This window comes from Vespula vulgaris, chromosome 11 (genome assembly GCF_905475345.1).
Source record: "Vespula vulgaris chromosome 11, iyVesVulg1.1, whole genome shotgun sequence".
Lineage (NCBI taxonomy): Eukaryota > Metazoa > Arthropoda > Insecta > Hymenoptera > Vespidae > Vespula > Vespula vulgaris.
Window position 1 is genome coordinate 4,547,867 of NC_066596.1, and position 15,029 is coordinate 4,562,895.

At 37.3% G+C, this 15,029-nt stretch overlaps 1 long non-coding RNA gene across 2 annotated transcripts; it reads right to left on the reverse strand.

Moving 5' to 3' along the window:
• Positions 1–1,917: 1,917 nt before the first annotated feature.
• Positions 1,918–13,130, reverse strand: LOC127067429 (uncharacterized). Of its 2 annotated transcripts, none has more exons than XR_007782625.1 (3): positions 6,687–7,000; positions 6,236–6,429; positions 1,918–5,567 (listed from the first exon to the last, which is right to left on the reverse strand). It is a non-coding gene; the product is annotated as an uncharacterized LOC127067429 (long non-coding RNA). The 2 variants fall into 2 exon arrangements; XR_007782626.1 differs by lacking the exon at positions 1,918–5,567 and adding an exon at positions 13,068–13,130 and having other exon boundaries at positions 5,642–6,429; positions 6,687–6,956.
• Between the last annotated feature and the right edge of the window lie 1,899 nt (positions 13,131–15,029).

Consider the following 15,029-nt stretch of genomic DNA (forward strand, 5'->3'; position numbering starts at 1 on the left):
ATGAATTGATAATTTCAAGATAATTTGTAATGTAGATTTTTTAAGTAAGTTATTCGATACCCCACTGAAATTTTAACTCCGAAGTAACTTTTTTCAATCGGACGACTCGCATTAAGGGATAGAAAAAAGAAATATTAAAACTGAGTTGTTTGTAATGTCGAAAATGAAACAATGAGATGATGTTGAAGTAGAAATCATAAATATGAAATTCGCTGTGTGTGTTCTTCGTCCAACTTCTTTTTCACAACTAAAACGTAAATGAATGTTAATGGTATAGCATTTGTATGCATATTAATTACATTGTTAATTACATGAGAAGAATGGAAAAACGCGGGCAAAACTCTGACGAAGGTTCTCATTCCTCGGAGTTGTTTTTTCCATTCAAGCTAGATGTAAAATTTTTTGATCGCTCGTTGGTTATCGATGTTCGAGAGAACTATGAAACGCTAAGCGATATTTTATGGTCGCGAAGGAAGGTATGAAAAGCGAAGGAAATGTGCCGTGCAAAGTAACTACCTTTATGTAGGATCAACGAATTTTGGAGGGTTCGCCGATAGGATTGGTCGGCTCTCCTACCGTGGATTTTTCTTAATCGATTATTTTTCCTGAAGAAGAAAATTAATGGTTTCTCGGGTGTTAGGTGAAGTTCCAGAATTATATGTTTCGCAGAGTCGTCGATACATTGTCAGGTTATTCATCATTCGCGAGAAAAACTAATGAAGTTGAATGTTGCTAAGCTGTTGTCTCCAGAATAACGTTAAATTAAGCATTTTACGAAAAAATGAAATTTAAACCTTAATTTATGCTTCATACCTACTTTAGAATAACGGACAGAGACGCTATCTTTGTATCTCACACCTCGATTGTCCTTACCTCCTATGAAAAAGAAGTAACCGCAGGACCCATACTCTTCCAAGAGTAGTCGTAAAAGCTTCCTCCCTTCTCTTCTTCCCTCACTCTCTATCTTTCTCTCTCTTTCATCGTTCGTCGTGGAACGTCTATCCGAGAACTATGGTGTCGGAGAAAGAAACGCCTTCCCACCCTTCGCTGGCTCTTCCGGTGGCTTTTATTCATAGCGCCGTAACGCTAATAAAAAAAAGTGCACATAGGGATATTAAAGTCGTCCGCGGTGGTGCTTACAGACCACGATCTCCATCACTACTCGGAGAAATAATATGTCGCAGTAGTAGAGATAAATCTATTAACGCTATCCCAAATATATGTAGGTATATGCATTCTCAGCTAGGTAAACTACTTCGTGTGAACGCATTAACAAAGAATTACACACATTCTTTTTATGTTATAAAAGAAACTATTTGCTGATGTACACCGTTCTTGATTAATGAGCATATAATAAAATTCTCATATATGATTTAGAAATATTTTTCTTTAAATAAGTATACAACAAATTATCTTGGATTAGTTATTGGCTCATATTACATGTATGTGTATATATATATATATATATATATATATATATATATATATATACGTGCTGTACGTGATCACATTCGCCACACTGCTCGTAAAAAGACGACCCCAGCACGCTTTTCTCACTTTTTTCTATGGCTTCCTCTCTCTCTCTCTCTCTCTCCCTCTCTCTCTCTCTCTCTCTCTCTCTCATCCTTCTTCTTTGCTCTTATTCGCACTCACAAACTATGCGCAGCGACGCGGTCGCATGCATACGGCACGGGAAGTACTCGCGTTATGTACCGACAAACTCGAATCGAGTACGGTTTACGATCGGTTTATTTGCGAGCGGCTCGTGAGACGCTTCCAGGAAGAAGGATGCCACGAACGACACTCTTTCCTTTGCTGTTTACTTTTTTTCTGTTTTCTTTGTTTCTCTTCATTTTCACTACTTCGTTATTTTCTCTTTTCTCAGAACTTAAGATCGGATCCTTTCACTGTTCCCTATTGTTAGTTATTTTGAAGATTTTTAGTGTTTAATGCACGTTTATTTTGAAAATAATTGATTTTCAATAGTTGTATACTTCGATGTTAAAGTAGATTTAGATCGTGAGAGATTTCGATACAAGGCCATGCTATCTTTTTGATTCCCTATGAGTAGATAATATTTTAGTAGAAATTTTTAATTAAAAATAAATAGATTTAATGATATATATATTATTGTATTGTTTAAAGAAAAATACTAGAAGTTCCACCCTTTGTTATACAATCCTCGTAAACCGGGGATCTGAAAAAAATTTATTTTTACTACAAAGTCCCCGTATAAAAATATTCTATGAACTAAGAATACACGTACAAAAACAATGGACACTGTTTCATTAACCTTATATTATAATTATGTTACAAGAAAATGCGGTGAGATTAATTTGTGAGGAGACGTTGGATAAAGCGTATCAGTTTGCTGGTTTGTTAAGCAAACTGCTTACGTTTCTGGATGCAAAAGAAGAAGGACGAGGTTGCAGGATAGTGCACGGTTAAAAGAAAGCTCGTTACACTGTGACAAGTGCCCGGTATCCTCATAATTATCACATCCAACGTAATTACAGAGAACGTGCCTTATCCTAACCTAACCAACTCCGTGGTCGTAAACGACTACGGCGCAGGAACGTCTCTTTTACTTTGCTAACGCTTAACGCCGTCACACAATTGGAAATATCCTTAAAGAAATTACTGTCCCCTCGCTCGCGCGCGCTACTAAATTAAGAATTTCTACTGAAAATTATTATTTACTTTTAATTATCTCCATCTAAAAGTTGACGTTTCTCATTCATCATACTTCATTATATTTAAAAAGTACTTTTTCCTCAGATGCAATAACAGACAGCTTTCGTATGTGTGAGATCGAGTGTTTTAATTTTGCCTTCCATTGTCGGTTTTTTCGTATTTGTTTGAGGAGGAAGTAATAAGAGAGAAAATCGAATGGTCTGATGAGTGCGATCGTATGAAATTTTTTTTCTTTTTCTAAGATCGCCATCATCGTCGTCGACAGCGTTCAAAAGATTATCTACCTCGAAGAATAAAAATCTCTTATGAATAGACGAATCGGTCGACAACGACGACGACGTCTCTCTTCCTGCGAACTTTCCCCCTCTTTCTTTACTGCGATCACCTCCACCATCACCGATCCGCCATCTTCGCGAGCTCACTTTCCTCTCGCTCCTTTTCTCTCCTTTCTATTTCTCTTCGTACGAGGCAGACGTTAATTTTCTGGTTTAATAACCGGGCCGCGTTTATTAACGAAGCTGTCCCGAAAGCGGGCCAAGCGTGAACTCCGGTTATTTGTTTCTTAATTAGAAAGAAAACTTTGACTCGCTCCGAGGCGACGATTATCGTTCCCAACTCCCATTAGAACTCGTTAACGCGGTATTGGAACGATACGTCTCCCGGGACGACGACCCATCGGCCTTACGTTTAATAACATCGTCCAAGAATCTACCGTGGCCTTCGATATGCTTTTGCTATTCGTTATCTGTAGAAAAAAATAATAATTAACTTTGATTTTAAATTAATGCGATTGCAGATATATAGTAGCTATATATTTTTAAAAGTTATATATCCATTTTAACACGACAAAAGTAGTAACAATTAAAAAATATATAAATTTGTCCATCTATATTTTAATACATGAATGATTGTAAAGATGAAACGTTGATTTAAATTTTTTTAATTTGATTTCTTTTCTTTTCTACTTTTTTTTTTATTAATATCTATCTTTTCATAAAACATCTACATAGCAAAAAAAAAATCAAATAACAATGTAATTATTTATTGTGTAATTTTTTTGTGTCATCAACTTTTAATTCATTGATGGTGCATTAGAACTTGATGTATTAAGATCATTGCTGCGGAATATGTAAACAACATCTGCCGATCGTATCTTTTGATAGTAAAGTAGGAGAATGTAAAGAACATTAAGTTTGGTGAGCATCCACAAACTTATTCGATGAATATCACGGTTATGGCTTAATATCGTGGGCTCATACATTCTCGTTTTGAGGCGAGAGAGCATGTCTTCGTGTACACGTCCTAACGCGTAGATACGCACGACTGAATGTAAATAGTATGGGACGCGCGTGCGTGGGTAGATTCCGTAAGCTATGAGTCTAATAATACCCCTTCCTATGTAACAGAAGTTACCTTCTACATAAGAAATATCTATATATATGTATATATATATATACATATATATATATATATATATAATATACACATATATATATATATATACGCATACATATATAAGAATTTTTTCTTATTTATATCAATGAAATTTACAATTTCTCATCAGCATAATAATGTGATTATTAGTTATAACATTTGCCAAAATAACTCTATAGACGTTCAATGTTGTCTACACCCTATTACTAGCTGCAAATCGTTCGTTATCTCGATTGAGTTATCGATTATCTGTCAGAGAAATAGCTATGTGATCATGTTCGTTTGATTTGATATTAGCACTTTAACACACAATTACATACCAATATTCCTTTATATGCTATTACTCTCATATATTTCTATATATTTTCTGTATTACTCTTGACTGATATATTAGTGATTTTTTGTTTTCTTTAAATGATAGTTAGAATTATTCAAATTACATACATTAATTTCTTCTTCAACCGATACTTATATCAAAGAGTATTCCCGACGTAAATATCAAACCCTTGATGTAAACAGCATCTCCTCCTCTCCTCTCCTCTCTCTCTCTCTCTCTCTCTCGCCGGTCTCTTCGCATCACTAATTTCTACCTAAACTAATTGATTTGCCAATCGTTATTTCTGGACTACTTTGACAAGCTTGTTCTCTCAAACGAAGAACCTCTTTCTAAGTTCGCGCGTTGCTTGTTAAAACGTTATTAGGCTGGGAAGGGGGAGAAGGAGAGAGAGAAAGAGATGGGAAGCCTTTCGTTGATAGTGCGCAGCTTGCAAAGGCGTTTCGCTCTTAATTATTATATGCGATAATTATCGCGGTCGGTGGTGGGGTAATTGCATGAGGGGCAAAATGATATATAATTTTTGTTATTAGGCAAGCGGACACGACGACGATCGGTTTGATTTTGTTTGTCGGCGCATAACACTCCGCTGATGGACCATCGTTGATGGGAGCACATCAAACTATGATTTGGTATTTAGTCACCATTAGGGACGCATTAGCACTGATTACACGTGCACCTACCTACGACGTGGTGCACAACGTGCAATCACGCGTATGTACATTAACCTAGATGCGTACGAGCTCCACAGGTTCGCGCATACTCGTTCCATCTTCTCTCTCTCTCTCTCTCTTACACACACAGACGCATAGAAACACAACATACACACACCACAAACACATAATGCTTGTGCCAAAGCCGTTAATCGATCGTCTACATCGATTTGTTTCTCCTTTTAAGTCCTTTTTGATAGCGTATCTCGTGTGCGCATCTTCGATTTCAATTTTTAAAGAAGCACTGCTTTTGGTGCACGCTGATGTCTAAAGGCTTTCCAATATCGAGCTCTTCCTTTTTCTCCGTTCCCATTTTCCGTTGTTGTACAATGGTTAGGAAAAGTATCGAAGCAAACCGTTTTTGTTTTCTTTTTTGTTTTTTGCAACTTTACCTAAAATATAGAAAAGATTGTTTTTACTGATTTATAAAGCAATATTTATAGTAAATAGCATAAAGACATGAACCACTACAATTTTATCAATTTTATGATTATTATGTTGAAACAATATAGCATAATTTCATCTATGGAGAATATTTATAAATGTCTGTAATATCATGCGAAGAACGGACAAGTATCGCATTAACGAGACATTCGTGAAATACTAAGTACTTATTGTTAGGTGAGAACTATGAGATGAATCTCGTACGCGACGTGATGTATTCGATTCTCTTCTCTTCTGCTTTTCTCTTTCTCTCCCTCTCTTTCTCTTCCTTTCTTTATCTTTCTCTCTCCATCCCCTTCGTATTCCTTTCTTGCCCTCGGCTCTTTTTCTTCTTACAGGACGAGGGTCACGGGCCAGGACTCAACGCTATACTTACCGGGCCTCCGAGCTCATCAACTCGCAGACATTTCATTATATGAATCAGACAAGAGCACAGCATCCTGCCACCATACTCCTTCCCCATCCTTTCTCCCTCTCCTCCTTTCATATCGTCTACCTCCTTCACCTCCGCAACGCTTCTTCTTGTTCTTTGTTGAAGAAAAGAGAGAGAGGGGGAGAGACACGATCCATCTTGCGATCTCCGATAGGCCTCGACTTAATTTCTGATTGGAATTACCTCGCATGAGCACTGTATCTCTCGCGATTATTAGACTCCGATCCAAGGAGCCGTGGGACTTGACCGACGTGTTTTTTCGCACGCAGTACCACGTATCATTCGCTTCGACGTTTTTGCTTTCTGAAAATTGTATCTTTTTGTTTGTTCCAACGTCGACCTTTTTATATTTCTTATTTTCGACGACAGCCGAAAATCTATAACAACGAAATGTATGCAAATAATTAATCACAATGAACATTTTCTCAACCCCGATTTAAGAAACTACCCCAAATAGAAAAAGGTAGCAAGCAAAAAAATAAAGGCAGGATGATCGTGTCTCAATTTCTAATTCCGTTTATCCGCTACAAATCAATCGTTGGCAAAAGCACAATCAGGGATGGAACACAACGGCGTTCCGCTACAAATCGCCGAGCACAGCAGCGCTCGTTTTCTCTTTCCATTCCAAACCTACCTATCTCCTTTTTCTTTTTCTTCTGCAGTCTTTCCGTTTTTTTTCTTCTTCGAGCAAATCGTCGTCGCGTGCGGCTTCCCTTGGGTTTCGGGAAGGACCCTTTCGTGGTAGGGCGGTCTCGAATTTCCATACACGCACCGCAGACTGCCGCTTGAATATACTCACTTCCGGCAATAGATTTCCTCCTTTTGCGAGTCACACCCCGTTGACGCCACCACCCTCCTCGCCAACCCTTACTCGCCTACCTCTTTCCTCCCAGCATCCAATGCTCTGCTTGTAGAATGAACGAGACAGAGAGAAATAGATAGAGATAGAAGGTAAAGTTTATTGCCTTGGGCAAATAGCCCAGTGTGATCAGAAAGATATAAGCGAATGCTGTTTAGTAATTCGATAATAACAATGACAGTAATGGTAGTAGCAGGAATAGTACTGATAGTGAAAACAAACGGTATAGTTGTAATAGATATTTCATTTCATATTATTCATATTTATTGTATTTATATTTTTTCAAGTCATTTCATATACATCCGTATTGCGTTAGTAATTATTAAAAAAATGACGACTGCTGCGTCCATTCTTAAGTTATTAGTTTCTTAAATTTTTGTACATTAGTATTGCATACGTGAAATTGCGCACAGTAGCTGTGTTAATTTTTGTTGCCTTACCGACAGAACCAGAGATAAAAAGGATGAGAGTGAGGGGAACGGTGGAGATGGACGGGTGTACGAGAGGGTAGTTAGTTAGGAGGAAAGGGAGGGGTGGTTACAACGACGAGAACGCAGCAGTAGCGTACACAATCGGGTCTATTGTGTGCTGTGATTTGTGGGGACGATTTTTTGACTTCCGTTCACCCCACCCACTTTCCACTACGACCACCACCAATACCAACACTACTACCAACTAAGGCATCATACACCTACGAGGGGAGCCGAAATCCCTCCGAGTTGGGAGATACAGCTAAATTATCGGAAGGCGACAGCGGGTTAAAGGTCGATCGTCGATTTATTTAGGAGACTACCACCCCCTCTGCATTTTGTGGTCGTAGAGGGTCGAAGAATGGTCATCTGCTTGAATTCTTGTTTAACACTTAATTTATTATTGTTTATCCGTGACTAAAGTTTGATTGAGTAAAATCAGTCATGATCCAATCAATCTTCACATACTTACAAGTCATCCAATACATGTAATATGTTGAATTACATATTATGATAAATGATGGTAAAGATATAAAGTTTATAAATTTTTAATTGTATCTCATGCGGCTTTCCTTCGACATTGACCGCTTCACTCCATGCTTTGAATAAATTCCTTACTTATTATTCTCTCGTCGCGACCCTCTCTTTACCCTTTCTCCCTCGTTAATAAGTCGTGAAGACCTTCGCTCGTTAATACAGGATACTTCGGCGAATAATTGCGAGGGTGAACGATAGCTAAGCTTGTTTCTACGCTTGTTAAGAGTGCGGTCGAAATTGCTATGGAACTTTTCATGAGTGATCGTTTGAGTTTTATGTATTGTTTAGTGGAAAAGAAATTTCTTGAACTATTAAATTTAACTCGCAATTGTAATGAGTTTGATCGTATGATCGACGTTGAAATATATTCGAAAAAGATATCAAATTAGAGATCAAAATTTGTATACTATATTTTAATTTTGGCTAATGATAAAAATTTTCTGATCGCTCTCTTTGAAAAGTCAGGAATTATAATTCAATGCAGTTCTCTTGTTCCAAAATAAGCATTTAGCTGCAATTTTACTACATACAAATTCGAAAATAAACGAAACGTATGATTCCGTTGTTTGTGGCACCTATAAAGTAAATATCGTTTCCCTATTTTTTTTTTCGCCGAAAACGATTCGACCGGAAGTGTCAGAAGCACGCAACGTACGATTTCCATGGAAACAGAAGTGGTAGTAGTGTTGGCGCGCCGTTTTACGAGTCTGTTTTTCGTCTATGCTAATATACGACTATAACGATCGTAATCGTATTCCCACGAGCGAGCACCCTACCCCCCACTCTCGGTTATCCTCTGGTCTCATAAGTACTCTGGAGTTTCCGAAAATGCTTCAAAGTAAGTTTCTCAGGATTTAACGAGCCCTTAGTCGACCACAATATTAGTAATGTTATTACCTTTCTTCTCATACCTGCCAACTCGGGTTTTATTATTAATTCCCAAATGTATATATTCTGATGATTTATGAAATTATATTTTTCTTGGAGAATACAATTATAAAAATTTAATGATATTGAAATACAATCAATTTGTTAAAAATTGGAGGACTGAAGACGGATTACTCGGATACTTGAATAACGTAGTACAGATTGACTCAAACATTATGTGATATATTTTAACAAAGCGTACGTAAGCCAAGGCAATTACTTTGGAGGAAATATATGTATAAGTACATATATGTACGTGTACTTGCGTACAGACACACAATCACACGTGTATGAAGCCGAGTAATCCTTTCGCTTGCAACGACTGTACTGTGAGAACCGCGTGATTTATCGAGAGCACCATGTGGTAACGGAAGAGTTTAATTGGTTGATCGGTACCACACCAACGTAACTACGTAATTTACTCGTAATGCGAATAAATTACAAAGGAATCACGATCGACGGAGAAAAAATATTGTAACTGATTTCAAACCAATGAAAACAAGATTTGATCGACATAATTCGAAGGAAGTCTTTTTAGGATTTGAAAAAGTCATACATGTATTGATCATTTTCGATTTCTTAAATGCACCAGTCGGAATTATCTGTTATTGTAAAGTCCAAAAAATTAATAGCTGTAATATCATGATCATCGAAAAATCCAATAGGATAAATTACCTAAGTTTCTGCTATGTAAATCTTCTTTGCTTTCACTCAATTATTTCCTATCTCCCTTTCCCCATACTAGAACAGAAAACCGCGAACTAAAACGCCGATCACGATCGAAATCGAAATTGTACGCTGAGGGCGTTAACGCTAGAAGATATCTGGCGTGGGGTCACGAATTTACGATCGTTGCGTAATTTTGGCTGCAAAAAATCACAAATACCAAGGAGAAAGGGAGGTAGAAAGTGAGAGAGAGAGGAAGAGAGAGGGAGGGGAAATGTAAAAGAAAGAGATAGAAAATCAGGATGAGAGAGACAGAGAGAGAGAGGGATAGGGAAGGTGGATAACGCCATGGAAAAAAATGTCAGTGACACGCACGAAAATAAAAATGATTACGTACAACCCCTACCTTTTTCAAGGCCCACTCCACGTTCCCGATGAACGTGCACTGCGTGTCCTGGAGCGTATATAGCGTTTATGCGCGGCTACAGATATTGGCCCGAGTGTAGATGAGTGTGGGCTTGTGCAGGACCGTTACCGTGATGTTTTGTAATTTAAATTAATTGAAAAATATGCACTGTGTGTGTTGTCCGATCGTACTCGTCCGCGAGAAAGAGAGAAAGAGAGAGACAGTTATACGGAATAGCAGCATCAAACGCGTTTGGTGAATCAAGAGAAAAAGAGAAAGAGAGAAAGAGAGAAAGAGAGTCGTGCGTCGCCATACCACTGTGTTCCGTCCAATCATTCGCGCCAGCCTGCCAATAACTTATTGGTTTTTCACGTGCGATTTGATTCATTATCATTCCGTTATTTATATTTGTCCGGCGTGCCGCGGATTTCGAGGAGAGGAGGTGTGGCCGGGTGAGAGATGGTTTTGTATAGTTAGGTGTGCGCGGCTGGTTTTTCGAAAAGGAATGAGAAAAAAAATGTGGACACGTCGGAAACGGTAATGGAACGGGTGGTGGCGCCACCTTCAACGATGCGCATTGGTTTACCGATTTTACACGCGTCGCTCGTTTGTTATTTTTGCTTTTTATCTCTCTCTTTTTCTCTTTTCTGCTTCTTTCTCTTTTTCTCTCTCCGAAATTAGCGGAAACTTATTGGTTGCTACTTATACTTATTTTTACAGCTCGTGTACTTGCGAATTTATTTAAATCGCAACATTATCCATTTAAGATAGTTGAAAATGAAAATGAATCTTTACGTTTTATTTTTATTTATTACCATGTTATCAACTGTAATACCGTAATGTAAATCTCATTATTATTGCGAATAAAACGGTGTGGTGTTTAATCGTATTAGCCTTTAAAAAATGACAAAAATAACGAGTTCTTCGAATGTGAATATTTATATCCAACGTTTGCACCAGGCTGATCGACAGGATGGAAATTCGTTTATTCGAGTTCGAATTACAAACGAGTCGCAAGAGTATCTTTATCCATCTATCTGATTTCGCGGAATCGATACTGATATCATTGCGATCCTGTTTAATACAATATGTCTGCTCTGTTTTCTTTCGAAATCAAATTTCTCTGAGCTGTATATAGAGCGCCTATGAAATTATTTGCACGTATACCGACATAAATTCTTGGTGTAAATTCGACCAAATAGGGACTTTTGATATATATATATATATATATATATATATATATATATATATATATATGTACATAGAGACATTCTGCGATTTGATGGATAAAACGAAAGATTCCATCGCGTATTATTCTGAAATTATTGTACGTAAATATGTAAGTTCTTCGGAGGAAAGGTAAATTGGATGATGGGAAGAAGAAATCGTTTTCTCTAGGTAAAAAGGAAACAATCGATCGTATCACGATTCTTCGTAAAATCTTATTTGCCAATATTTGCGGATCAATTTCTACGAAAACTCTTTCGCTATTCTGTTATTGTATTACGTCTGTCAGAGTTCTTATGTAGCCAGGCGAGAACTTACGAAGAGAATGAAGAACCAGAAACGAGAAAAGGAGACAAAAAGAGAAAGAGAGAAAGAGAGAGAAAGAAAGTTAACCCAAGAGTTTTGCTTTTAAGCGTTTATTGTTTTCGCCACGAACGCGCCGTCGCCAGCGTGTAGTTTTGTAATTTGTCGACAGAGTCGAATTACTCAAAGGGGACCATTGTTGGCTAGGGTCTCTCCCCCGATAATGGTCCTCATTCACTAAGAGATGGGACTAAGTCTTGTACGAACCTGGGTGATTTCGTGTTTTCCTTCGAATTTCTTAACAAGCCTATATTTATACGCATCACTCAACTTCAATTTAGATTCTTTTGGATTCTATGATTCGACAATTTGGTTATACGATTAAGGAATAATATGATGTTTTCGTACAAACAATATGGTGGTTTTGTAACTTATACTATTTATAGTACAGAATGTTGCAATCGTTAGTCAATAGTTCTTCTCGAAGACCAATCGTAAGTGTTGTCGCACTAAACCGTAAACGAAAAGACACATCCTTTTTTCGGCTTTGGAAAGAAAACGTCCGAGCTGATATTTTTCGTTCGAGGTTAAGCTCGGCTCGCGCGTAGACAATTCTCGAAAGTCTCAGTACGACTTGTATAAGGCCGTCTCTTTCCTCGCGTGCTTCTTTAGAGAAGGCAGGATTTTAATCATTCAAGAGATTCTGTCGGCGAGCGTACCTTTAAACGGTCCAACTGAAATTCGTCCGGACGTCCAACGTCCGAATTTAAATCCTCTCAAATATTGAACGTACCACCGGTATATATATATATATATATATATATATATATATATATATATGTATATATATATATATAAGAGCGTGTGTATATGGTATGCATTTGTGTATATATGTGCGAGCGCGTACGTGTATCTCGTAACTTCTTTCCTTCCCATTCCTCCCACCCTACACACTCTCACCCTATCCCCTCCGCTATTCCGTCTACTCATATATCTATATACATTGTGCTCTGTTTCCCCATCCGAACTGTTAAACCCACTCGACTCGAGTGAACGTGTATCTGCCTAAGCGGGTCTGCTCCGGCAAAACAAATGAAAAGCGGATATAATAATGTAGAAATATTTAAAAAAAAAATGGAAAGAGAGAAAGAGAAATAGAGAGAGATGGAGAGAGAGAGGGAGTAAGAGTAGAAACGAGCGTGGATAGCTTGGCAATGTTACCAACGTCCTCCCCCTGTTTGCTGCTTTTCGTTGAAGTGGAGATTAAAAAATACGCACGTGAATGAAGAATTTTCATGAATGTTTAGAGGGCTATCATTGAGCTATGCGGCGTGTATTAGCGTGCCTAACGGCGTGTAAATAATGTTCATACGTTTTAAAATTTTGTTTAGCATGAACGAATTGCCAAGTACTCTCGTGCATATCGGAATATATGAACGATACATAAATGACATGAGAGAAAATATCTTTTTAAATATGAGCTAAATACTTTTATATGTCCATTTTATAGATAATAATTTTAATGACTTGACATAAGTATCATCATTTTTCTTTGATAACGAGCAGACAAAGATAAAAAACTGAGAAAAACGAAAAAAGTAATAAAAAAAGAATACTTACGCAAGAACGCTCTTCTCCTCGCCCCTCTTTTCATCTCTTTCGAGAGTAGTTCACCAACAAACACAAGTATACGTACACTCGAAGACTGTTTCACCTTCGTTACGAGGTTTATATAATATGACCGTGATGCGCCATCGTACGGACGCCCGAGCAATAACTCGGCCGGGCCTTAATTACTTTAATTAATTAGGAAACGCAGCTTCGTGGAAGTCCAATCTTATGACGCGCAACATGTATCTCTCTCTCTGCGAGAGATGTATGTGCGCGTGCTCGCGCGCGCATACTTGCTCGTAAAAGAGAATCTATGTGTATGTTTATGCATATGTTTCTATTTCTATACCAAAGAGGAGGTGCGAAGCGAAAGCCCTAACTGCTGTTTTTTGCAATGATATAAATCGATGTAACATAGATATAGCGTGTAAGCAGAAATCGATGCGATATAATTTCCGTTCCGAACGTATGACAAATTTTTTCGGAAAATTTACTCCACCATCAAGACGTTAAATTAATGTTTAAAGAAAATTGCAAATACGTGCTAAGAATAAGTACTGAACTAAGATATTACCGACGGCGAGTGCACAGTTATAAAGTGCAGAAGCAAGATATCCGTATCTAGTAGGACAATTTCAGCGGTCATAGGTAAAAAATAATTTGCAGATATCTTTCTTCGTGATTTCAATTATATTTTCTCTCTTTAATCATGATAATTGCTAATACGTTTATCTTGAACGACAGTGATTATTGATTCACTTCATATTGCAGATCGACACGAAGTGTCAACTTATCCAATAACTTAATAATGACAGTGTATGCATGTATATCGCATAGATCGATCTCTATGGATTCGCGTAATAATGTAAAATATCGTTATATCAGCGGTTTAATACCTTTACGGCACGACAAGAACGTTATTAGCATCGACCACCGCGCGTCCTTTCCCTTCGTTCGCTCTTTCATCCTTCCCTACTCCGTTCACTTTCGCCTTCCTAAATTTAATTAAATTTCACGGTTTTTCGCGATTAAGGGACCGACGCCAGCAGAGCGGGCGGCTAGGGTGTTGTGCAAAATTAGTTTCGCCTCCGGGGATAATTAATTTCGTTAATTATGCCTCCTAAATCGGCGGTGTTCTCTCAACAACGTGGCTAAGCGTCTTAATCCGTAAAGAAGCTAATCAAAGTCCAATGTTTCGCGTTGTGCTCGCGAAATCCTTGAGAAATGCGCTTTTCACTAGATCTTCTATTTTCTTCAAAAGCGCATCGTTCCGTGTCTGCTTTTAGAGTGGTGCTGGGAGTTAAAGAAGGTTGGCTATGTTGACTCGATTGATTTGGATTAATTAATTAATACGCCACGTGCATACTTTTAACTTGGAAAATTATTGAAATCGTTACCCTTTCGATATCGCTATTTCTTATCGCTTCGTCTTTTTGAAAAATAATTATTTCGCAATAATTAAAAGATCTATATATTTACTACGGAATGTTATCGAAGATTTATCGAACACTTATCTAACACTGTTATTTTGCATATTTTTCGACCTTATCGAAATTATTATGGCGTTATTTCTTATCATAACTAATTGAAGGTAATAAATTAAGTATAGTTAATTAGGATACATACGTGGAACAAGTCTAATTAGCTTTTCTTTAATGTATTATCCAATGATTCACGTGGCTTTCGAAATTATGAAATTATTATCGTTTCTTTTTATCTTGCCGTTCGTACTAGGTAATTAAATTAGGATAATTAGTTCGAATCTGCATACAGAAAAGAAACTGTTGGTTTTCTCAGAACAGATAAATTTTTCATGACGGTTTTAAAATTATTTAGAGTATTTTTATTTATTTTATTTTTTATTTACAAATGATTTGTTTTTTGTATATAGATGATGTAAAAAGATCAAATCGTGCAATGCACACAATATTTATTTTCAGATTTAGAAAATATTCTTAGAAAAGAATCTTT